Source organism: Molossus molossus, unplaced genomic scaffold (assembly GCF_014108415.1).
Source record: "Molossus molossus isolate mMolMol1 unplaced genomic scaffold, mMolMol1.p scaffold_m16_p_2, whole genome shotgun sequence".
Classification (NCBI taxonomy): Eukaryota; Metazoa; Chordata; class Mammalia; order Chiroptera; family Molossidae; genus Molossus; species Molossus molossus.
Window position 1 is genome coordinate 67308940 of NW_023425355.1, and position 25109 is coordinate 67334048.

A 25109-nucleotide genomic window follows, 5' to 3' on the forward strand; every position below is an offset into this window, starting at 1 on the left:
GCCAATATCCCTGATGAACATAGACGCCAAAATCCTGAACAAAATATTAGCAAATCGGATCCAGCAATACATCAAAAAAATTATTCACCAGACCAAGTGGGATTCATTCCAGGGATGCAAGGCTGGTACAATATTCGCAAATCAATAAACGTGATACACCACATAAACAAAATGAAGAATAAAAACCACATGATCATATCAATAGATGCTGAAGAAGCATTCGACAAAATCCAGCATCCATTTCTGATAAAAATGCTCAGCAATGTAGGAATAGAGGCATCATATCTTGACACAATAAAGGCCATATATGAAAGACCTACAGCCAACATCATACTCAATGGACAGAAACTAAAAACATTTCCATTAAGAACAGGAACAAGACAGTGATTTCCACTTTCGCCACTCTTATTTAACATTGTACTGGAAGTTTTAGCAATCACACAGGAAGAAAAAATGAAAGGGATCCAAATTGGAAAGGAGGAAGTGAAACTGTCATTATTTGCAGATGTCATGATATTATACATAGAAAACCCAAAAGACTCCATCAAAAGTCTACTAGACTTAATAAATGAATTTGGCAAAGTAGCAGGATACAAAATTAACGTCAAGAAATCGATGGCATTCTTTAGCACCAATGATGAACTCACAGAAAGAGAAACTGAAAAAACAATCCCATTTACCATCGCGCCAAAAAAATTGCGATACCTAGGAATAAACTTAACCAGAGAAGTAAAGGACCTATTTGCAGAAAACTACAGGTCATTGAAAAAAGAAATAGAGGAAGATATAAAAAAGTGGAAGCACATACCCTGTTCATGGATTGGAAGAATTAACATCATTAAAATGTCCATACTACCCAAAGCAATCTATAGATTCAATGCAATCCCCATCAAAATACCAATGACATATTTCATAGAACTAGAACAAATACTTCAAAAGTTCATATGGAACCAAAAAAGACCCCGAATAGCCACAGCTATTTTGAAAAAGAAGAACAAAGTAGGTGGGATCACAATACCAAATATCAGGTAATACTACAAAGTGACTGTAACCAAAACAGCCTGGTACTGGCACTAGAACAGGCATATAGACCAGTGGAACAGAACTGAAAACCCAGAAATGGACCCAAGGCAATACGCTCAATTAATATTTGACAAAGGTGGCAAGAGCATACAGTGGAGTAAAGACAGCCTCTTTAATAAATGGTGTTGGGAAAATTGGACAGCTACATGCAAAAAAATGAAACTAGACCATCAACTTACACCATACACAAAAATAAACTCAAAATGGATAAAAGACTTAAATGTGACCCGTGAATCCATAAAAATTCTAGAAGAAAATGTAGGCAACAAAATTTTGGACATCATACGGAGCAGAATTTTCACCGATACATCACCTAAGGCAACAGAAATAAAGGAGAATATGAACACATGGGACTACATTAAACTAAAAAGCTTCTGCACAGCAAAAGAAACAATCATCAAAATGGTAAGACAACCCACTGTATGGGAGAACATCATTGCCAATGATGTATCAGATAAGGGGTTAATTTCCAATATATATAGAGTGCTCCTACAACTCCACAAAAGGAAGACAAAGAACCCAATTAAAAAATGGGCAGAGGAGCTGAATAGACACCTCTCCAAACAGGACATACAAATGGCCAAGAGACATATGAAGAAATGCTCAACATCACTAATCATCAGAGAGATGCAAATTAAAACAACAATGAGGTATCACCTCACACCTGTCAGAATGGCCGCCATCAACAAATCATCAAACAACAAGTGTTGGCGAGGGTGTGGAGAAAAGGGGACTCTAATACACTGCTGGTGGGAATGCAGACTGGTGCAGCCGCTATGGAAAACAATATGGTGCTACCTCAAAAATTTAAAAATTGAACTTCCATTTGACCCAGTGATCCCACTGCTGGGAATATACCCTAAGAAGCCTGCAACACCAATCAGGAAGAATATATGTACCCCCATGTTCATAGCAGCACTATTTACAATAGCTAAGATCTGGAAACAGCCCAAGTGTCCACCAGTAGACGAGTGGATAAAAAAGCTGTGGTACATATACACAATGGAGTACTATGCAGCGGTAAGAAAGAAAGATCTCTTATCCTTTGAGACGACATGGAGGGACCTGGAAAGTATTATCCTAAGTTAAAGAAGCCAAGCAGAAAAAGACAAATACCACATGATCTCACTTATATATGGAATATAATGAACATAACAGTCTGAGGAATACAGTAGACCCAGAAACATTAAAGTAGGGCACAGACTGACATCCCTCAGAAGAGGGGTTGGGGGGTGGGGCGTGGGAAGAGATAAACCACAGAACTTATATGCATGTATGCATGACCAATAGACATGGACAACTAAGCCGGGGACGGGGCGGAGGTGGGGTTGGGTGGGGGTGCCAATGGGGTGAAAAGGTAATATATCTGTTACCAAAAAAATAAATAATTCATAAAAATAAAATAAAAATAAATAAATAAAAAATAAAATGATAAAAAAAATAATAATTGGGTTTGGTTTAAGGTTCTCTTTGAAACCACAGCAAACAGAGTATTGCACTAGGCCCATCTGTAATGTTTGACTTGGACGTATTTGATAGGCTCTTGGGAAAACAGGATGCACCAGTCCTCAGTGAAGACTTTAGAACTTTGCACTTTCCCAGTTTGCTCTCAGCATCCAACTTCTGTCACGGATAAGAGTTAGCACTTATTTGTAGAGAAGATAGAATGAATGCAAACCCTCAGGACTGCTAAGGAGGTCATTGGGATTGGTCTGAGAGATTCACAAAGTGACCCCAGTTGAGGATTATTTTGGCCAAGTGGCTTAGATTGCTTTTAATCCTTTCTAGCTCCAGATGTGCAATAGTGAGTCACCTGCTGGAATATGATTAATCCTGCTTTGTAGGAACAAACAGCACAAAGATTCCACCTAGATCTCATATAACACATTGGCCCTGGAACTCAACAGGCTTTCTCTGTAATAATTCTACCAAGTTTGAATAATTATTAAGCCCAGTTATTGAGGAAGATTGGAAGTGTCACCATCCAAAGCTCAATCTTAGAGACCATACACCAACTTCCTCCAACCCAAATCTTTCCTTTTCATACAAGTAATACTCTCAGAAGTTGGCTTTCCTTATCAACCTAATCAGTGTAGTCTGATAACTTAGGAATTTAAAGATCTGAATTCGCCCTGGCTGATTTGGCTCAGCAGTTAGAGCGTTGCCCTGAGGACCAAAGGGTTTCAGGCTTGATTCTTGGTCAAGGGAATGTACCTGGATTGCAGGTTCAATCCCTGGCCCTGGTTGGGGTCATGTGGGAGGCAACCAATTGATGTGTCTCTCTCACATCGATGTTTCTCTCTCCTCCTCCTCCTCCTCCCTCTCTTCCACTCTGTCTAAAAATCAATGGAAAAATATCCTCGGGTGAGGATAAAAAAAATAAAAGATCTGAATTCAAGTTCTGACCCTAATTATCCATGTGACCTTGAGCAACTCATTTATTCTCTGGGCCCTCATTTTATCATCTATAAAGTGAATATATCTGCCCTTCCTAGTCATCAGGGCTACTAAGAAAATCAAATAAGAGAGTATACATAAAAGTGCTTTGAAAACCATGTATTATAACAAGTACAGGAGATCATTATAATTATTTTAGTTTTGTAAGGTATCTTATGTTTATGTTGTCAATGAAACCTGAATAAAACTTTCTAATACAGAAATAATATATTTTTTTTAAAACACGCTTTTGGTGCACTATGAAGATTTTGAAATTTGGACAGAACATTTGTGTACTATATGGGGATCTATAACTCCAAACTTCATTTGAGATAAACCAATAAAAGAGAGATTTTGTACTTTAGGAATTTCCAAATGGTCACCCTGGCAGATGGGAACCAGATGTCCATGACTCTTGAACCATGCCAAAAGCCTACCACCCAGATGTTCTGTGTATCTGTTCCATACTTAGAAATCTAAACTTTTCAGAAACTAACTAAGATACTTGAACATGTTATTTACTCAAGGCAGTAGTACAGAAAACAAGCTGAAATTGAGGGGAGAAGTATGCCTTCTGTACTGAAGGTCAAGAGCAAGAGTTGGCAACTTCTATGAAGAGAATCAGACATAACAATTCTTGTTCTGTGTTCACAGGAGTGAAGAGAACCAAGGGAGTACTGGTCTGGAAGTAGACAAGGGCCATTAGGACTATTCTCTTGATGGTATTTCACATACACTACCATTTCAAGATCCATTTGATCTTATTAGCACCTCTTTTTTAATTTTATTATTATTTTTTAATCCTCACCCAAGGATATTTTCCCATTTATCTTCAGATACAGTAGGAGAGAGGGAGAGAGAAAGAGAAACATCAATGTGAAAGAGACACATTGACTGGTTGCCTCCCACACGACCCCGACCACGGCTGGGGATGAACTGCAACCGAGGTACATGCGCTTGACCAGAATCAAACCCGCTACTCCACAGGCTGACGCTCTAACCACGGAGCCAAACCAGCCAGGGCAGCACCTCTTTCTTTTAAAATGCAATTAATCTCTGAGAGGATTAGAGTCTATCATCCCTTCTCAATTCAGAATAAATTTCTTCAGTTAATCTTTAGTCATGTTCTCCTATCTGAGATCTATTATGTAACTATGTAACGGTGAAATCTTTTATTGAGAAGTACTTTTAGAATAATTTTAGATTATTTGGGGGAAGAGTAGCTCTGAGTAGATAGTCAGAGGAGGCAGCATACATTTTCTATGTGTAAGAAAAAGAAAGACCACATCAAAGTATAAAAATGGAAAATAAAGGTCATTGAAAGACCCAGGATAGGTTATCAGCGATCTTTGCAGGCCAGTGAAAATAATAGAAGCCTAATACTCTTGCTTTGCAAACTGTGGATAGCTCATGCCAAATCTAGAGAAATAATGGTATGGCTGAAGATTAATTTGACTTCCAAGAGAATGGAGTGGAAGGTACGAAGGAACACTATGTACATCCTGGTACCCATTCACTTATGGTAATCTAAGTCACTAGGATCCATGAAAACCCTTCATTTAATCTGAGCCCCAGGCACAGCACACAAAACTGGGGCAGTTTGACCTTGAGCTCACTGAGCCATAGGTAACAGTCCATCATCAGAGTCGCACATCCTTTGACCAAGGAAACATAAAGGCACTATATTTGTATTTACGTAGAGCAAGTTCCAGGGAAAAGAAAGTCTTTTTCTTTTTAAGTGAGTAGAAAAAGAGTGAAAACTTTGTAAGAGTCCCAACAGATGGATATCATTTTGAGCAAATTCCATAGGCCAAAACCCACATCTGTACTTCAAAGAAATAAGATGGATTAGTGCATAAAATAAATATAGTCAAGCATCGGTGGCAAAACCTAGCTGACACTTACTTATATGGGTGTTCATTGTAAAAATATTACAAGTTTTCTGTATGTTTAAATTTTTCATAATAAAATGTTGGGGGAGGGGAGAACTCAGGAAAAACAATCCACATTTGAAAAACTAATCATATGGGACGCGGTAATTTTTGTAGAAAAGGATTTCCCTGATTAATTTTTAAGCAAGTCCACCACTTCTGAAGAATGCAGTACACTAATAAAGTGGATTTAATTTTTGCTGAAATTGTATTAGCATACTTCATTCCCAGAGAGAGAGAGGACATTAAAAATATCAAAGAAAATACAATCAGGTTATAATGGTTTTTATTACAATGTCCCAAAAACCCTTAAAAAGGAAAACATTCTTTCATTTTAAAATGCCTGTTAAACTCTGTGTGCGTATGTGTGTGTGTGTTTGTGTGTGAAATTCTCTTCTGTAGAAATTACCATGATTTATAACAAAAAAAATGACCATTACAAATCTGCACATTAAAGTGGGCTGAAAAGAGATCTTGGGTGCAGTATTTCATTTATAAGGGAACAAGAGTGAGAGACTTAAAATATGCAAAAATATAGGTGAAGAGACACCTTTTAAATACAGGGTGGGAGGGCAGCCATTTTGGTTCACAGTGCTGGGATAATCTGTATAATTGGACTGCCCTGTTCTTGCTGCCTCTGCTCAAAGTCAGAAGACAGTAGAAGTGCAATCTGGGTTCTCCCTCTCCTGCTTTGAATAATAATACTGTGGTATGATATGATCTCCAAAGTACCTTCTCATTTGATCTGCTCCTCCATACAACCTCTTATAATTCTCATTTGACACATGAGGACACAGTGGCTCAGCCAGAGTTAGAGAGGTCACACAGCCACAAATTCACATTGCCTGGCACATGACCACTATCTCTATGAAGACTGGACCTGAGTGTCTTGGTTCCTTACCACAGGTCCTCTGATTAGGCATGAGGTTTCAAGCTATTTCAACCTACCCTTCAGCTATGATAAGACAGCTCCCCTTAATAAACTCGACTCTTGTTCTTAGAAATTATACCTGGAAAGTGCCACTCTCTACTGCTCTAAGTAATAACAACCTTTATCTCTGCCTTTACCAGCCTGTTGCCTGACTGGCAGAGGCAAAGATGCAAAGCCTTTGCTACCAGGCTGGGAACTGCATGTGCGTTTTAAGACTTTCAACCCAATAGAAAGCCAGAAAAGGCCTGTAAAGAGGCCACACTCTAATCATTGGTACCTGGTAGTCCAAGAATGTCTTTGTGTAGCGGCACTTTGCTCACCCTATTTCCCTGATTTGCTAAGCCAAGGAGAGGGTACGGTATTGTCAGAAGTGATCTAGTAGGTGACTTATAGCTAGGACACCTGCTTCCTGTGTTTTTATTCTCAGCATTATGGAAAAGATTTTCACTCCTCCTTCTAGAGCAGAACACAGGGAAGCAAACATGTTGGGAATGTCAAAATGGCCAGGAAAATCCTGCCTTTTTAACAAAAGGGATGATTGAAAAAAAGAGAACAGAGTCTGTTTTGTTTCCCACATTCCCTGTTCCCTTTGCTGATTTAATAAAGGAAAAGAGGAAAAAGTCTGTCAAGATTTCTCAAATAAAAAACGTCCACACTGACAGAAATAGTCAGTTTTGCATTAAGGAATCTGGTCATGGTAACAATTATATTTTTTAATGTATCATCATGTTTGTAAAATGACACTCAAGAAATGATTATAAGAGGAGATTTTGTGAACAAATTTGTCTAGTCCAGTTGTCTTTGGGAATGCCTCAATAAGCAACATTAGCCACACTACTGATGTTTTTTGTTGAACTGTGATGGGGAGAGTTTACAATTGCTACAAATTGAAAAAAGGTTCATCCTCCACTTTCCAATTTGTTATATTAGTGTTTTCTATTTATTAAGTTTTCCATGCCACCTGGTGTTTATCTGAAAAAATAACCAGATCCTTAGCAAGTACCCCCAATCTTGTGCAGGACTTAGAGTTCATGTTGTAACTCAGTTTCACATAATACATAAACACGCTATGTGAGATATCCTAATTGAATGAAAAGTTTGCAATAATCTTCAGAATTTCAGAATTAAATGTTAACAAAAATGACTAAATTCTTCTCTCTAAAGAAAATATAGTCTTTTTTATTCTATAGGATACAGTGAAAAACATCCTGTAATGGTCATGGTGGAAGGGACTTTATAGAATTTTAGTTTATACCCGCCACACTCTTGTACCAGGAAACCCTTGTCTAGAATGCAGTGGTTCACAAAAGCTTCTCTATAACTTCAACTTTATTTATTTAATTTTTAATTTTTAATTTTTTTTTGTTACAAAGGTTTCTCCTTTTTTAACCCATTGGCACCCCCACCCCATCCCCCTGACCCCGTCCCCAGCTTTGTCGTCCATGTCCATTGGTTATGCATACATGCATATGAGTTCTGTGGTTTATCTCTTCCCACCTCCACCAACCCCTCTTCTGAGGGCTGTCAGTCTGTGCCCTACTTCCATGTTTCTGGGTCTACCGTATTCCTCAGAATGTTATGTTCATTATATTCCATATATAAGTGAGATCATGTGGTTTTTGTCTTTTTCTGCTTGGCTTATTTCACTTAGGGTAATACATTCCAGGTCTCTCCACGTCGTCTCAAAGGATAAGAGATCTTTCTTTCTTACAGCTGCATAGTACTCCATTGTGTATATGTACCACTGCTTTTTTATCTATTCGTCTACTGATGGACACTTGGGCTGTTTCCAGATATTAGCTATTGTAAAGAGTGCTACAACAAACATGGGGGTACATATATTCTTCCTGATTGGTGCTTCAAGCTTCTTAGGGTATACTCCTAGAAGCAGGATCACTGGATCAATGGAAGTTCAATTTTTAATTTTTTTAGGTAACACCATATTGTTTTACATAGTGGCTGCACCAGTCTGCATTCCCACCAGCAGTGTACTAGAGTCCCCTTTTCTCCACACCGTCGCCAACACTTGTTGTTTGATGATTTCTTGTAGGCGGCCATTCTGACAGGTGTGAGGTGATACCTCATTGTTGTTTTAATTTGCATCTCTCTAATGATTACTGATGTTGAGCATTTCTTCATATGTTTCTTGGCCATTTGTATGTCCTGTTTGGAGAGGTGTCTATTCAGCTCCTCTGCCCATTTTTTAATTGGGTTCTTTGTCTTCTTTTTGTTGAGTTGTATGAGCACTCTATATATATTGGAAATTAACACCTTATCTGATATATCATTGGCAATGATGTTTTCCCATACAGTGGGTTGCCTTTCCATTTTGATGATTGTTTCTTTTGCTGTGCAGAAGCTTTTTAGTTTCATGTAGTCGCATGTGTTCATTTTTTCCTTGCTTTCTGTTGCGTGAGGTGATGTATCAGTGAAAATTCTGCTGCGTATGATGGCCGAAATTTTGTTGCCTACATTTTTTTCTAAAATATTTATGGATTCAAGGGTCACATTTAAGTCTTTTATCCATTTCGAGTTTATTTTTGTGTTTGGTGTAAGTTGAAGGTCTAGTTTCATTTTTTTGCAGTAGCTGTCCAATTTTCCCAACACCATTTATTATTTATTTATTTATTTATTATTAATTAACTTTGTTACAGATGTTTCTCCTTTTTCTCCCACTGATTCCCCCTCCCCCTCCCTCCCTGCCCTTTCCCCAGTTTATTGTCCATGTCCACTGTTCATGCATACATGCATATAAGTTCCGTGGTTTATCTCTCCCCCACCACCCCTTCTTCCGGGGGGTTGTCAGTCTGTACCCCACTTCCATGTCTCTGGGACTACTCCCTTCCTCAGACTGTTATGTTCATTATATTCCACAAATAAGTGAGATCATATGAAACTTGTCTTTCTCTGTTTGGCTTCTTTCACTTAGGATGATACTTTCCAGGTCCCTCCATGTAGTCTGAAAGGATAAGAGATCTTTCTTTCTTACAATTGCGTAGTACTCCATTGTGTATATGTACCACTGCTTTTTTATCCATTCGTCTACTGATGGACACTTGGGCTGTTTCCAGATCTTAGCTATTGTAAATAGTGCTGCTACAAACATGGGGGTACATATATTCTTTCTGATTGGTGTTTCAGGCTTCCTAGGGTATATTCCTAGAAGTGGAATCACTGGGTCAAATGGAAGTTCAATTTTTAATTTTTTGAGGTAACACAATATTGTTTTCCATAGTGGCTGCACCAGTCTGCATTCCCACCAGCAGTGCACTAGAGTCCCCTTTTCTCCACACCGTCGCCAACACTTGCTGTTTGATGACTTGTTGATGGCGGCCATTCTGGCAGGTGTGAGGTGATACCGCATTGTTGTTTTAATTTACATCTCTCTGATGATTAGTGATGATGAGCATTTCTTCATATGTTTCTTGGCCATTTGTATGTCCTGTTTGGAGAGGTGTCTATTTAGTTCCTCTGCCCATTTTTAATTGGATTCTTTGTCTTCCTTTTGTGGAGTTGTATGAGCACTCAATATGTACTGGAAATTAACCCCTTCTCTGATATATTATTGGCAATTATGCTCTCCCATACAGTGGGTAGCCTTTCCGTTTTGATGATTGTATCTTTCGCTGTGCAGAAGCTTTTGAGTTTGATGTAGTCCCATGTGTTCATTTTCTCCTTTGTATCTATTGCCTTAGGGGATGTATCAGTAAAAATTTTGCTGCGTATGATGTCTGAAATTTTGTTGCCTACAGTTTCTTCTAGGATTTTTATGGATTCATGAGTCACATTTAAGTCTTTTATTCATTTTGAGTTTATTCTCGTGGAGGGTATAAGTTCAAGGTCTAGTTTCATTTTTCTGCAAGTAGCTGTCCAATTTTCCCTGCACCGTTTATTAAGAGGCTGTCCTTACTCCACTATATGCTCTTGCCACCTTTGTCAAATATTAATTGAGCATATTGACTTGGGTCCATTTCTGGGTTCTCTGTTCTGTTCCATTGTTCTATATGCCTGTTCTTGTGCCATACCAGGCTGTTTTGATTCAGTGGCTTTGTGGTATAACCTGAAATCTGGTATTGTGATCCCTCCAACTTTGTTCTTCCTTTTCAAGATTGCTGTGGCTTTCGAGGTCTTTTTTGGTTCCATATGAACTTTTGAAATAATTGCTCAAATTCTGCGAAGTATGCCATTGGTATTTTGATGGGAATTGTGTTGAATCTATAGATTGCTTTGGGTAATATGGACATTTTAATGATGTTAATTCTCCCAATCCATGAACAGGGTATGTGCTTCCACTTTTTTATATCTTCCTCTATTTCTTTTTTCAATGACCTGTAGTTTTCTGCAAATAGGTCCTTTACTTCTTTGGTTAAGTTTATTCCTACATATCTTAATTTTTTTTTGCCATGATGGTAAATGGGATTGTTTTTTCAGTTTCTCTTTCTGTAGGTTCATCATTGGTGTATATGAATGCCGTCAATATGACGTTAATTTTGTATACTGCTACTTTGCCAGATGCACTTATTAAGTCTAGTAGATTTTTGATGGAGTCTTTAGGGTTTTCTATGTATAATATCATGTCATCTGCAAATATTGACTGTTTCCCTTACTCCTTTCCAATTTGGATCCTTTTCATTTTTTTTGTTTTCTGATTGCTGTGGCTAAGACTTCCAGTACTATGTTAAATAAGAGTGCCAAAAGTGGACATCCCTGTCTTGTTCCTGTTCTTAATGGAAATGTTTTTAGTTTCTGCCCCTTGAGTATGATGTTGGCTGTAGGTCTTTCATATATGGCCTTTATTATCTCGAGATACGATCCCTCTATTCCCACATTGCTGAGCGTTTTTATCAGAATGGATGCTGGATTTTCTCGAATGCTTTTTCAGCGTCTACTGATATGATCATGTGGTTTTTATTCTTCATTTTGTTTATGTGGTGTATCACATTAATTAATTTGCGAATATTGTACCAGCCGTGCATCCCTGTGATGAATCCCACTTGGTGATGGTGAATAATTGTTTTGATGTATTGCTGAATCCGATTTACTAGTATCTTGTTCAGGATTTTGGCATCTATGTTCATCAGGGATATTGGCCTGTAGTTTTCTTTCTTTGTTGTGTCTTTTTCTGGTTTGGGAATTAGAATTATGCTGGCCTCATGAAATGAGTTTGGAAGTCTTCCTTCTTCTTGAATTTTTGGAAATAGTTTGAGGAGAATGGGTGTTAGTTCTTTTTTCCCCGTGAAGCCATCTGGGCCTGAGCTTTTGTTTGATGGGAGAGACTTGATTACCTCTTCAATTTCCTTAGTTGTTATTGGTCTGTTCAAGATTTCTATCTCTTCCTGGTCCAGTTTTGAGAGACTGTGTGTTTCCATAAATTTTTCCATTTCGCTTAGATTGTTGAATTTGTTGTCATATAGTTATTCATAGTAGCTCTTAACATACATGCTTTTGTATGACTGTGGTGTCGGTTGTTACTCCTTCTCTTTTATTTCTGATTTTGTGTATTTCCATTCTTTCTCTTTGTTTCTTAGTGAGTCTAGCTAAAGGTCCATCAGTCTTGTTTTTCTTTTCGAAAAATCAGCTCTTTGTTTCATTGATCCTTCGAATTGTTTGATTGGTCTCTATGTCATTTATTTCTGCTCTGATCTTTATTATTTCCTTCCTTCTACTTGCTCTGGGGTTTTCTTTTTGTTTGCTTTCTAATTCTTTAAGTTGTGATGTTAGACAATCAATTATAAATTTTTCTTGTTTCTTGCAGTAGGCCTACAGTGCTATGAACTTCCCTCTCAGAACTGCTTTCGCTGCATCCCATAAATTTTATGTTGTTTTGTGTTCATTTTTATTGGTTTCCAGGAAGTTTATAATTTCTTCCTTGATTTCCTTGGTAACCCATTCATTGTTTAATAACATGCTATTTAGCCTCCATTTGTTCAAATGTCTTTGCATGTTCTTGTTGCAATTAATTTCTAGTTTCATGCCATCGTGATCTGAGAAGATGCTTGATATGATTTCAATCTTCTTGAACTTGTAGAGATTTAGTTCGTGTCCTATCATGTGGTCTATCTTTGAGATTGTCCCATGTGCACTTGAGAAGAATGTGAATTCTGTAGTTTTGGGGTGTAGTTCTCTGTAGATATCTATTAAATCCATTTGGTTTAGTGCTTCATTTAGAGTCTCTGTTTTCTTGCTAATTTTTTATCTAGAGGGTCTATCCAGTGGTGTCAACGGGGTGTTGACGTCTTCTGCAATGATTGTATTGCTATCGATTTCTCCTTTGAAGTCCTGCAGATGATTTTAAATATATTTGGTGCGCCCTGGCCCGTTTGGCTCAGCGGTTAGAGCATTGGCCTGCGGTCAAGAGAGACCCGGTTCGGTTCCCACTGGGGGCATGTACCTTGGTTGCAGTTTCTCCCCGGCCCTGGTTGGTCGTGCAGTTTGCAGCCACTCGATGTGTCCCTTTTACGTCGATGTTTCTCTCTCTCTCTCTTCCTCTCTCTCCCTCCTACTCTACCTGTGCAAAAAAATGGAAGGATGTCCTCGGGTGAGGATAAAAAAACAAAATAAATAAATAAATATATATATTTGGTGCTCCTATATTGGATGCATATATGTTTATCAAGGTTATATCTTCCTGTTGGGTAGATCCTCTCAATATTATGTAGTGGCTTTTTTTGTCTCTAGTTATGGCCTTCATTTTGAAATCTATTTTATCAGATATGAGTATTGCTACCCCAGGTTTTTTTGCTTTCCGTTTGCTTGGAAAAATTTTTTCCATCCCTTCACTTTCAACCTATGTGTGTCTTTGGATGTGAGGTGGGTTACTTGTAAACAACATATAGATAAGTCATGCTTTTTTATCCAATCAGCTACTCTGTGTCTTTTTATTGAAGCATTCAATCAATTTACATTTAAGGTGATTATTGATATGTACTTGTTTATTGCCATTTTTTTTTAGTGTGGTTCTATTTTTCTTCCTATTTCTTCTACTAATTACAGCAGTCCTTTTAACATTTCTTGCAGTGCTGGTTTGGTGCTAATGTATTCCCTTAGCCTTTTTTCTTCTGGGAAGCTCTTTATTTGACCTTCTATTCTGAATGATAACCTTGCTGGGTAGAGTAGTCTTGGATTCAGATCCTTTTTTTTATGACCTTGATGACCTCATGCCATTTCCTTCTGGCCTGTAGTGTTTCTTGTGAGAAGTCAGCTGAAAGCCTTATCGGGTTTCCTTTGTAGGTAACCTGTTGCTTCTGTCTTGCTGCTTTTAGGATTCTTTCTTTGTCTTTAATTTTTGGCATTTTGATTACTATGTGTCTTGGTGTGGGCCTGTTTTGGTTCTTCTTACTTGGGATTCTCTGGGCTTCTTGAACTTGCATGCCTTCTTCCTTCAACAAATTAGGGAAGTTTTCTGTCACTATTTCTTTGAATATGTTCTCTAACCCTTGCTCATTTTCTTCATTGTGGACTCCTATGATGCAAATATTATTACATTTCCAGTTGTCCCACAGTTCTCTTAAGCTGTCTTCTTGTTTTTTAATCATTTTTTCCTTTTCTTTTCTGATTGATTGATTTTTTCTACCCTGTCGTCTAATTCACTGATTCGGTCCTTAGCTTCCTCTACTCTGCTTTTTACACCTTCCAATGTGTTCTTCATTTCTGATATATCATTTTTTATCTCTTCTTGGTGGTTTTTAATTTCCAATTGGTTTATTTTCAACATCTCTATGACCTTACTCATGCTGTTGAGCTTCCTCAAGATCATGGCTCTGAATTCTAGCTCTGTTAAGTTGCCTAATTGCTCCACATTGATCTCTTCTTCGGTGAAGGTCTCTTGTTCTTTTATTTGGCTTTTGTTTCTGTGTTTTACCATTATGGCTATCACAGTGGGCTTTGGAGCCTGTCAAGTTTTCCCTGTGGGTGTTGGTTTCTGCTGTTTGTGGCTCCCTCTCCTGGGTTTAGATGAGCGAGGAAGGACACATGTTAAACACCACTATCAAGTCTTACTTACCTGGTTAAAGTTGCTAGCCCAGGAAAGGTGCTGTTATCTTCTAGCTTTTTGCCTGGAGGCTACCAGTTGAGGCTACTTGAAGAGTTTTGGGTTGTCAGTTGATTGAAAAACTCCCTCAGGTGCTCAGCATAAGGGGATTTCCCAAGGGTGGGCAGATGTTGGTTGTTAACATGAGCCTCGATTAACATTTCAATGGCCCACAGGGTGGGGTTGGATCTCCGAGGGAGGGGCTGCTGCCTCTTCCCAGAGGTCTGAGAAGGAGCAAGATGGCCACTGTCCTGCGTGGCAGCAATTCAGCAAAAGCTCGAGAGCACTCCAAATCCCAAGTGTCCCCCCCCCACAGTTTCAGTCCAGTCTGCCCTCCCTCTGCCAGAGCCCAAGGTGAGTGGCTGTGGCTTTTTTAGCCTCTGTCCCGGCTCTGTGCTGTGGAGTCGCTTGGGATTTTAACCCGAGGGTGGTGCTCCCAGCTAAGGCCGCTGCTGTCTGTGGGCTTCCAGCACCCGTCTCACACCTTCGCAATCATACCAGGATCGAGTCAGTGTCCCTCGTTTTGTGGTCCTCGCTGCTTTTCTGTTGCTTTTTCCTATTGATTTGTCCGTGTTATAGTTGTAATTCCAGTTTGGTTCTGGGAGATGGTTGTGTACCTTCCGTTCACTCCGCTGCCATTTTTTAATCCATAACTTCAACTTTAAAGTAAACAACATGGCACAAAAGCCAGGAGGGGCCTGACAAACACTGAGAATACATGTGTTTGCCTCCATATGGTGGCAGTGGGCACCAGGAAGTGATGGGCAAATAAAGTCCAAGAAAGAAATGGCCTGCTTTAGCTCTGGCAGATGCTAGCCCAGACCCAGAATCCAGATCTTTGCTGGAAGGGCTTGATCAAATTTCTCCTCCTCCTTCCTAGCCCCATCCAAAAACAAACTCTAACAATTCCCATAATGTTAGCAAGGAAAAAGCTATCCTTTTCAAAATCTGTGTTCCATCATTTGCTTTCATTGATTACTAATGGTTTCTAAATGCTACCAAAGGCTGAGTGAGGACAGGAGAGATATGGAGATGGGGAACAGAGCTGTTGGAACTACAACCAGGTTTCCAAAGGGACCCTGGAAATCCTTCAGAAGCCTTTCTCTGAGTTTACAGAAAATAGTGGTTGTCATCATTTTAGCAAACACATGTTCTTTATTTCATACAATAGTCCCAATTTCAAATATTTTCTCTTGTCGTTCATGTAAGCACACTCAGCCTGATCATACTTCATGGGTTCTGCTTTCTTTTGAGAGGAGTGCTCAGAAATATGCTCACCATCACTTTAGGGTGGAAGCCCCATAAAGTGCAATCCTGTTTCTGCCACTTTTGGCAAACATACTTACAGTTGTCACCTCCAACAGGGGCCTGAAGGGTCATAGATTGTTGATAGGGTCAGGGCTTGGGAAGTCAATTGGGGGCATGTAGAACTGACAACCTTGATCTACACATTTGGAGTCTACAAAGCACATTCACTTTGGGTTAGGAAACATGAAGTGGATCTTAATTTGTTGTTTGTTTATTTGTTTCCCCTAAGTCTGCTGATCTAGGCAGTCTACAAATCTTACTGCAACAGACAAAATACCATAAGCGTGACCTTATTAAAATCCATCTGCAGTGAGACAGGGAGCCAATCATCAGAAGTATCTCCATGCAAGGCCCCAGAGGATAGCAAGTTGATGAGAGCTACATTTGACAAACTCCTCAGGCTCTGGAGTTCTAGTCAGTTCTGCAGAGAAAGGCTAACATTCCTGCTGACCACACAACATATTTGGTGTCTTTAATTGGAACTTTGTCACCATAACAGGGAGCCCTTGGGTCTTGCTTAATCATTAGTTATGTTAAAGACACTAAAAACAGGGTACCTCGGACCCTCTAAAAGGTGAGGTGATTGGAAAAGTGGGGAACAAAGCCAAATAGTGAGAGGAGAAAAGGAGTACATTATTTACAAGATTCTGGCAAGCCAGAAGTGAAGGAGGGAATTAGAAAGGCATGCAGGGCACCAAAGAAAGAATGTAGAACTGCGAGAACCTTTCAACCAAAGCTTTAGGGATGGGGAGGGGCTAGGCAAAAAGGGGAAGGAGGCCAGTGTTGACCATGCCTCCAAGGCCTTCAAGCTACATCCCTCAATCAAGACTCACCAGGCCAATCTAATAAAAAAAGACGAAAGAATCTGCTCTTACTTTTAATATTTTAATTTATTTTAGCTGCATCACCGACTTTCTGTCTCTCTTTTTCTTTTTCTTTTTATGATTCTCTTCATTGTTCTTCCTCCTGCACTCTCATCTTATTAGTATAATTTGTACCCAGTGCATTTTTTCATTTCTTTCCTCATCTGGTGGCTCCCCAAACATTTTCTGATCCATGGAGTTTCTAGTCACCAATCCCTTATTGCTCTGGGATCTGGTATACCAGTGATGGAGGAAATAGTCTTAAAAGGGGGTTCTCAGATTGAAAATGGCAGCGGAGTAAATGACTGTCTGTCTCCCAGGACCAAACTGGAATTACAACTAAAATAAAGTCATCTGGAACAACCAACTGAAGCTGGAGAGAATCCTTATAACCAGGCAGCCCAAATCAAAACTGGTAGGAGGTAAGGAGGCATGAGAGGGCTTGCTGGGCTCCCACAGGCAGCAGCTGATGGCTACCTTCATTGTGAGAAGTTTATGCTAAGAAGGCTGGGGTTTAAACCCCAAGCCAGCTACCTAGCTCAGAGTGGTGGAACAGGGAAAGGTGCCTACATAACACCTGGCTGTGAAAAACATCAGAGCAAAGGCTCTGTCCAGCAGGAAGAGACGCTGGAATACCAGCACTTCCCTGAAAGGCCAGGGCACTAAATTATAGCTATAGCCACTCACCTTGGGCTCCAACAGAAGGAGGGCAGACTGTACTGGAGCTGCATGAGGAAAGTTGGGGGTTTGTGGTGCTGGGGAGAGAGCTGGGAAAGAGGCCATCAGGAACCCTATGCTGAGTCATTCCCCCATGCTACAGAAACCATTATTCTCAGGCAGTCTTTTCCCATCCAAGTGGCTTAAGCCCAGGGGGGAGTAACTGACCCACCCATTGGAATTTAACCCCATCTCGCCGGGAGATGCTCAACCTGAGGCTCATGAACTTCCAGAGATTACCCACCAGCCAGTATATAGACATGAGTCTCTGAATGCTTTGAGCCTTGGTCCTGGCTCTTGGGTGTTGAGTTTTGTGGGTCTGGGGACCAAGCTGTGAAGGTGGCTGCCTGGGTCCCTGGGATGAGTCATTAACCCATGCTGCAGAAACCATTTTCTTCTGGCAGAGTTTTACTCTCAAAGCAACTATAGACAGAGAGGGGCAAGCAACTGCCCCCCCCCATTGTAATTTAAAACATACTGCCTGTGAGGAGTCACACCTAGTACAGAATTTTAACCTGAGACTCATTAGCTGTTAGAGAATACTAGCCAACCTGCAGGTGGAGACGAGTCTCTGGGCTTTTTGAGCCTTGGACCTGGCTCATGGTCATTGGGTTTAGACACTCTGAGGTCTGAGCTGTGAAGACAGCTGCCTGGGCTCCTGTGCTGAGTCATTAACCCATACTGCAGAAACCATTTTATTCAGGCAGAGTATTTCTCTCAAAGCAGCTTTAGCCCAGAGGAATCAATTGCCTCACACGCTGGAAATCTTCTCACCCTGCTCACTGTGGGGGAGTTTACATCCAGCTGAAGACTACAATCTGAGGCTCATTAAGTGACTGAGACTAAGAATCAGCTTGTAGGAAGAAGTGGATCTCTGAGATATTTGAATCTTTGCCAGGCCTGCGACTCTACCTGGCAGATTAAGACCAGACATTGGTGTTTAGCTTGGTACCTTTCAAACACATCCAAACCCAGCAAAGGGAGCCACAATCTGCAAAACACTGATATCCACAGGGAAATTCTGGTATGTTACAGACCCTTCTGAGACAGCCAAAATGGTGAAACAAAGAAACACGTCCCAAATGAAAGAACAACAAAACTCTCCAGAAGAAGGCTAAATGGAATGGAATTATCAGTTATATAACTCAGAGTAATGATTATAAGAATACTCAACAGCATGAGAAAAGATATAGAAACAATGAGAAATGACCAGTTGGAAATGAAGAATGACATAGCAGAAATAAAGAACACATTGGAAGAAATAACCAGCAGATTATAAGAAACCAAGTATTGAATCAGTGAAGAAGAAGAAGAAGAAGAAGAAGAAAGGGTAGAAAAAAAAAATCACTCAATCAGAGAATCAAAAAGAAAAATCAATTAAAAACCGAAGGACAGTTTAAGAGAGCTGTGGGACAACATAAAATGTAACAACATCCACATCACAGGTGTACAAGAAGAAGAAGAAAGTGAACAAGGATTGGAGAATCTGTTTGAAGAAACAGTGGCAGAAAATTTTCCTAACTTGGTGAAGGAAAAAGGCACACAAGTTCAGGAAGCACAGAGAGTCCCAAGCAAGAATAACCCAAATAAGCCCACAGCAAGACACATCATAATTAAAATGCCAAAAATTATACTCATAATCATAAAAGCAGCAAGAGAAAAGCAACAGGTTACCTACAAAGGAGCTCCCATAAAGCTGTCACCTGAGTTCTCAACAGAAACACTATAGGCCAGAAGGGAATGGCATGAAGTATTCAAGGTAACTTAAAAAAGGATCTGAAACCAAGACTACTCTATCCAGCAAGGCAATCATTCAAAGTAGAAGATGAAGTAAAGAGCTTTCAAGACCAAAAAAAAACAAAAAACAAATCAGCATTGCAAGAAATGTTAAAAGGATTGCTGTAATAAGCAGAAGAGATAGAGAGACATAGGCATTATAAATTAAGAAGGCAATAAATAAGTACATATCAACAAAAATAATCTTAAATGTAAATGGATTAAATGTTCCAATCAAATAGCTGAAGGGATAAAAAAAGCATGACTCATATATATGTTATCTATAAGAGAATCACCTCAGAATAAAATCACCGGTTGAAAGTACAAAGAAATTTAAAAAGATGCTGGGGTAGCAATATTCATATCTAATAAAATAGACTTCAAAATGAAGATGATAACAAGAAACAAAGAAGCTCACTACATAATATTAAAAGGATCTATCTGACAGAAAGTATAATCTTGGTAAACATATTTCACCCAATATAGGAGCACCAAAATATATTTTAAAACTTCTGAAGTAGTTCAAGGGAGAAATCAATAGCAATACAATCTTAGCAGGAGACTTCAGCACCCTACTGACATCACTGCATAGATCTTCTAGAGTCTAGAGGCTAGACAAAACATTAACAAGGGAACAGAGACCCTAAACGATGCACTAGATCATATGGATATAATTGATATTTACAGAGAATAACACCCCAAAAATGTCAGAATACACATTCTTTTCCAGTGCACACCAGACATTCTCAAAGATAGACCACATGTTAGGACACAAACTAAGTCTCTACAAGTTCAAGAAGATTGAAATCACATCAAGCATCTTCTCAGATCACAATGACATGAAACTAGAAATTAATTACAATAAAAACACGGCATTCAAACACATGGAGGCGGAATAGCATGTTACTAAACAATAAATGGGTTACCAAGGAGATCAAGGAAGAAATAAAATTCCTGCAAATCAATGAAAATGAACACATAACACAAAATCTATGGGACACAGCGAAAGCTGTCTGAGAGGGGCGTTCAGAACATTACAGGGCTACCTCAAGAAACAAGAAAAATTTCCAATAGTCTATCTAACCATACAACTTAAAAAACTAAAATGTAAACAACAAGAAAAACCCAGAACAAGTAAAAGGAAAAAAAAATAATAGAGGTTAGAGCAGAAATAAATGACATAGAGAATAAAAAATAAAAATAAAAAAAATTCAAAAGATAAATGAAACAAAGACCTGGTTCTTTGAAAAGATAAACAAGACTCATAGACCCTTTGCCAGACTCACCAAGAAACAAAGAGAGAGGACCCAAATAAACAAACACAGAAACAAGAGAAGAGAAGTAACAACTGACACCAAAGATACAAAGGAATGTTAGAAAATACGCCAATAAATTGGACAAACTAAGTGAAATGGACAAATTCTTAGAATCACACAGTCTCCCAAAATTGAACCAAGAAGAGTAAGAAAACTTGAACAGACCAATAATAACTAAGAAAATTGAAGTTGTAATCAATAAACTCCCAGCAAACAAAGCCTGGGTTTAGATGGCTTCACGGGGGAGAGTTACCAAACATTCAAAGAAGAACTACTACCTATTCTCCTCAAATTATTCCCAAAAATGCAAGCAGAAAGAAGACTTCCAAGCTCTTTCTATGAGGCCAGCATAATCCTAATTCCAAAACCAGATAAAGACACTACAAAGAAAAAAAACTACAGGCCAATATCCCTGATGAACATAGATGACAAAATCCTCAACAAAATATTAAGAAATCATATCCAGCAATATATTTTTAAAAAATATTTACCACAACCAAATGGGATTCATCCCAGGGATGCAAGATTGGTATAATATTCACAAATCAATAAATGTGATGCACCACATAAACAAAATGAAAGATAAAAGTCATATGAGTATATCAATAGATGCTGAAAAAGCATGACAAAATCCAGCATCCATTTCTGATAAAAACACTCAGCAAAATGGGAATAGAGGCATGATATCTCAACATAATAAAGGCCACATATGAAAACCAACAGCCAACATTATACTTAATGGGCAAATCTAAAAGCATTTCCCTTAAGAACCGGAACAAGACAGGGATGCCCACTTTCACCACTCTTATTTAACATGGTAATGGAAGTCTTAACCACAGCGATTAGACAACAAGAAAAGATAAGAGGCATTCAAATTGGAAAGAAGGAAGTGAAACTTTCATTATTCACAGATGACATGATATTGTACATGGAAAACACTAAAGGCTCCATAAAAAACCTAATAGAGCTCGGCTGGTGTGGCCCAGTGGTTGAGCATTGACCTATGCACCAAAAAGTTGGTGGTTCAATTTCCAGTCAGGGCACATGCCCAATTGTGGGCCAATTCCCCAGTGCGGGGCATGCAGGAGGCAGAAAATCAATGTTCTCTGTCATCGATGATTCTTTTTTTTTTTTTTAATTTTTTTTTAATCCTCACCTGAGGACATTTTCCCATTTTTTTTTGTTCAGATAGAGTGGGAGGGAGAGAGAGGAAGAGAAAGGGAGAGAGAAACATTGACGTGAAAGGGACACATCGAATGGTTGACACCTGCACGACCAACCAGGGCCAGGGACAAACTGCAACCGAGGTATGCGCCCTTAGCGGGAATCGAACCTGGGTCCCTCTGGACCGCAGGCCGATGCTCTAACCGTTGAGCCAAACTGGCCAGGGCTCATTGATGTTTCTATCTCACTCTCTCACTCTCAATTCCTCTCTCTCAAAAATCAATAAAGAAAAAAATGTAAAAAGAAAGAGAGGAAAAAAACTAATAGATTTAATAAATGAATTTGGTAAATAAGCAGGATACAAAATTAACATCTAGATATCAATGGCATTCTTATTCATTGATAATGAACAGAAAGGTAAACTAAAAAAAACAAAAAACAAAAACAAAAAATCACATTTACCATTGCAACCAAAAAAATAAAATAAACTTACTTAGAAATAAACTTAACCAAGGAGGTAAAAGACCTCTTCTGAGAAAACTATAAGACATTGAAGAAAGAAATAGAGGAAGATATAAAAAAAAAAATTGGAAGCATATACCATGTTCATGGATTGGAAGAATTAACATCACTAAAATGTTCATACTATCCAGAACAATCTAAAGATTCAATGCAATCTCTATTAAAGTATCAACATTCTATTAAAGTTTCACAGTTCTAGAAAATATAATCCAAAAATTTATATGGAATCACAAAAGACCCCGAATAGCCACAGCTATCTTGAGAAAGAAGAACAAAGTGGGAGGATCACAATGTCAGCTATCAAGTTATACTACAATGACAGCATAATCAAAACAGCCTGGTACTGGCACAGAACAGGCATATAGATCAGTGGAACAGAACAGAGAACCAGGTTTCAATCCAAGAGAGTATACACAATTAATGTTCAACAAAGGAGGCAAGAGCACACAATGGAGTAAAGACAGTCTCTTCAATAATTGGTGTTGGGAAAAATTGACAGGTACATGCAAAAAAAATGAAACTAGACCACCAACTTACACCATACACAGGAATAAACTCAAAATGTATAAGAGACGTAAATGTAACTCATGAAACCATAAAAATCCTAGAAGAAATATAGGCAGCACAATCTCAGACATCACAAATAGCAGAATTCTCACTGATACATTGCATACAGCAAGAGAAACAATGGAAAAATGGCATAAATTGGACTACATCAAAAAGTTTCTGCATGGCAAAACAAACCAGCATCAAAATGAAAATGTAACCCACTCTCTGAGAGAACATATTTGTTAATGATACATCAGATAAGGGGTTAATATCCAAAATTAATATAGAGTACTCATACAACTCAACAAAAGGAAGACAAACAGTCCAGTTAAAAAATGGGTAGAGGACCTGAATAGACACTTCTCCAAACAGGATATACAGATGCCCAAGAGACATGAAAAAATGCTCAACATCTCTAATCATCAGAGAGATGCAAATTAAAATGACTATGAGATATCACCTCACACCTGCCAGAATGGCTTCTGTCAACAAATTTTCAAACAAGTGTTGGTGAAAATGTAGAAAAAATGGTACTCTAGTGCACTGTGGTGGGAAGGCAGACTGGTGTAGCCACTATGGAAAACAATATGGTACTTCCTCAAAATATTAAAAATGGAACTGCCATTTAATTCTGTGATTCCGCTCCTGGGAATATATTCTAAGAAGCCTACAACACCAATCAGAAAGAATATATGTACCCCTATGTTCATAGCAGCATTATTTACAATAGCTAAGATCTGGAAACAACCCAAGTGTCCATCAGTAGATGAGTGAATAAAAAAGCTGTAGTACATGTACACAATGGAATACTATGCAGCTGTAAGAGAGAAAGATGTCTTATTCTTTGAGATGACATGGAGGGACCTGGAGAGTATTATGCTCAGCAAAGTAAGCCTGTCAGAGAAAGACAAATATCACATGATCTCATTTAAGAAATATAATGAAAAAAATAAGCTGATGAACAAAATAGACCCACCGACATTTAATTAGGGAACAGACAAACCTCAGAGGGAAGTGTGTGGGAGGACAGAAAGAGATAAATCAAAGAACTTATATGCATATATGCATAACCAATGGACACAGACAATAGTTTGGGGAAAGCAGGAGGATGGGAGGAGGGGGTTCAAGGGGGGAAAAGTGGGGACATCTGTAATACTTTCAATAATAATGATAAAAAGATAAAAAAAAAATTAACAGGGGCTGTCTCATTTTTTTTTCTACTTTAGATAGAGAGAATGCTGATACCATGATCTCCAGTGGGGCCCTATTCTGGGAAAGTCTGATGCCACACCAGCTTCTCACATTTTCCTGGTCCTTTAAACTAACACCTCTTTCTCAGTTCAATCTTCCATGCAGGTACACATTCTGTAATTGCCTATGACAATATGTATGACAACATGTAGGTGGTGGTGTACAGATGATTTTATTCACACAAAGCTTGTGGTACCTCATCTTTCAAAACCTCCCCTTAGAAGAATTGGCCTGTGACCTTCAAAGCCTAAAGTAGTCCAGTAGCAAAAATCCAGGTCCTTACAGTTAACTCATACAGGGCCTTTCTTGAGTTAGAGAGGCATCTAACCTTGGGACATTTGGTCTTATCCATCCCATGACCTATCCTTGGCAGACAGTTTACTCCCTATAGATAGCTATAGCTATACAGAACTACATAAACTATGGAATGATAAACACATGTTCATTCCAAAAAACAACTTACTTCAATTCATTCATTCTATTAATATTTTATTTACTCATTCATTCAAAAAACATTTACTTGTCACATGGATGGCTTCTTGAAGACTTCCTTAATCAACTCAAGAACCCCTCAACCTCAAGGACATGACCCTTTTATTTCCCTCATAACATTTACCATAATCAGAATTTATCTTATAGATTGCATTACCATTTTTCATCTAACTAGAATGTAAGCTCATATGTGATAAGAATTTTTCAGCTTCATTATAATCTTATAGGACCACTGACATACATGATTCATCATTAACCAAAACATCCTTAAGCAGCACATGACTGTATTCCCAATAGCCAAGAAATGGAAGCAACCCAAATGTCCCTCAATGGATAAATAAACAAAATGTGGCATAGCCATATAATGAAATATTATTCAGTTTTTAAAAAGTATGAGCCCAGCCAGTGTGGCTCAGTGGACTGAGCATTGTCCCATGGACTGAGAGGTTCCCATTCAATTTTGGTCAAGGCACATGCCCAGGTCACGGGCTCAGTCCCCATTAGAGGGCATGCAGGAGGTAGCTGGATGGTACATCTCTCTCACATTGATGTTTCTATCTCTCTCTCTCCCTTTCTCTCTGTCTAAACAATTCAATAAAAACATATTTTAAAAAATGAATAAAAAATAATAGAATTCTGACATGTTCTAATTAAAAAGAAAATTTAAATTAAGAACAAAACAGAATGATTTGGATAGATATGGAAGAAATGGGAACAGGGGAATGAAGAAGGAATATTGTT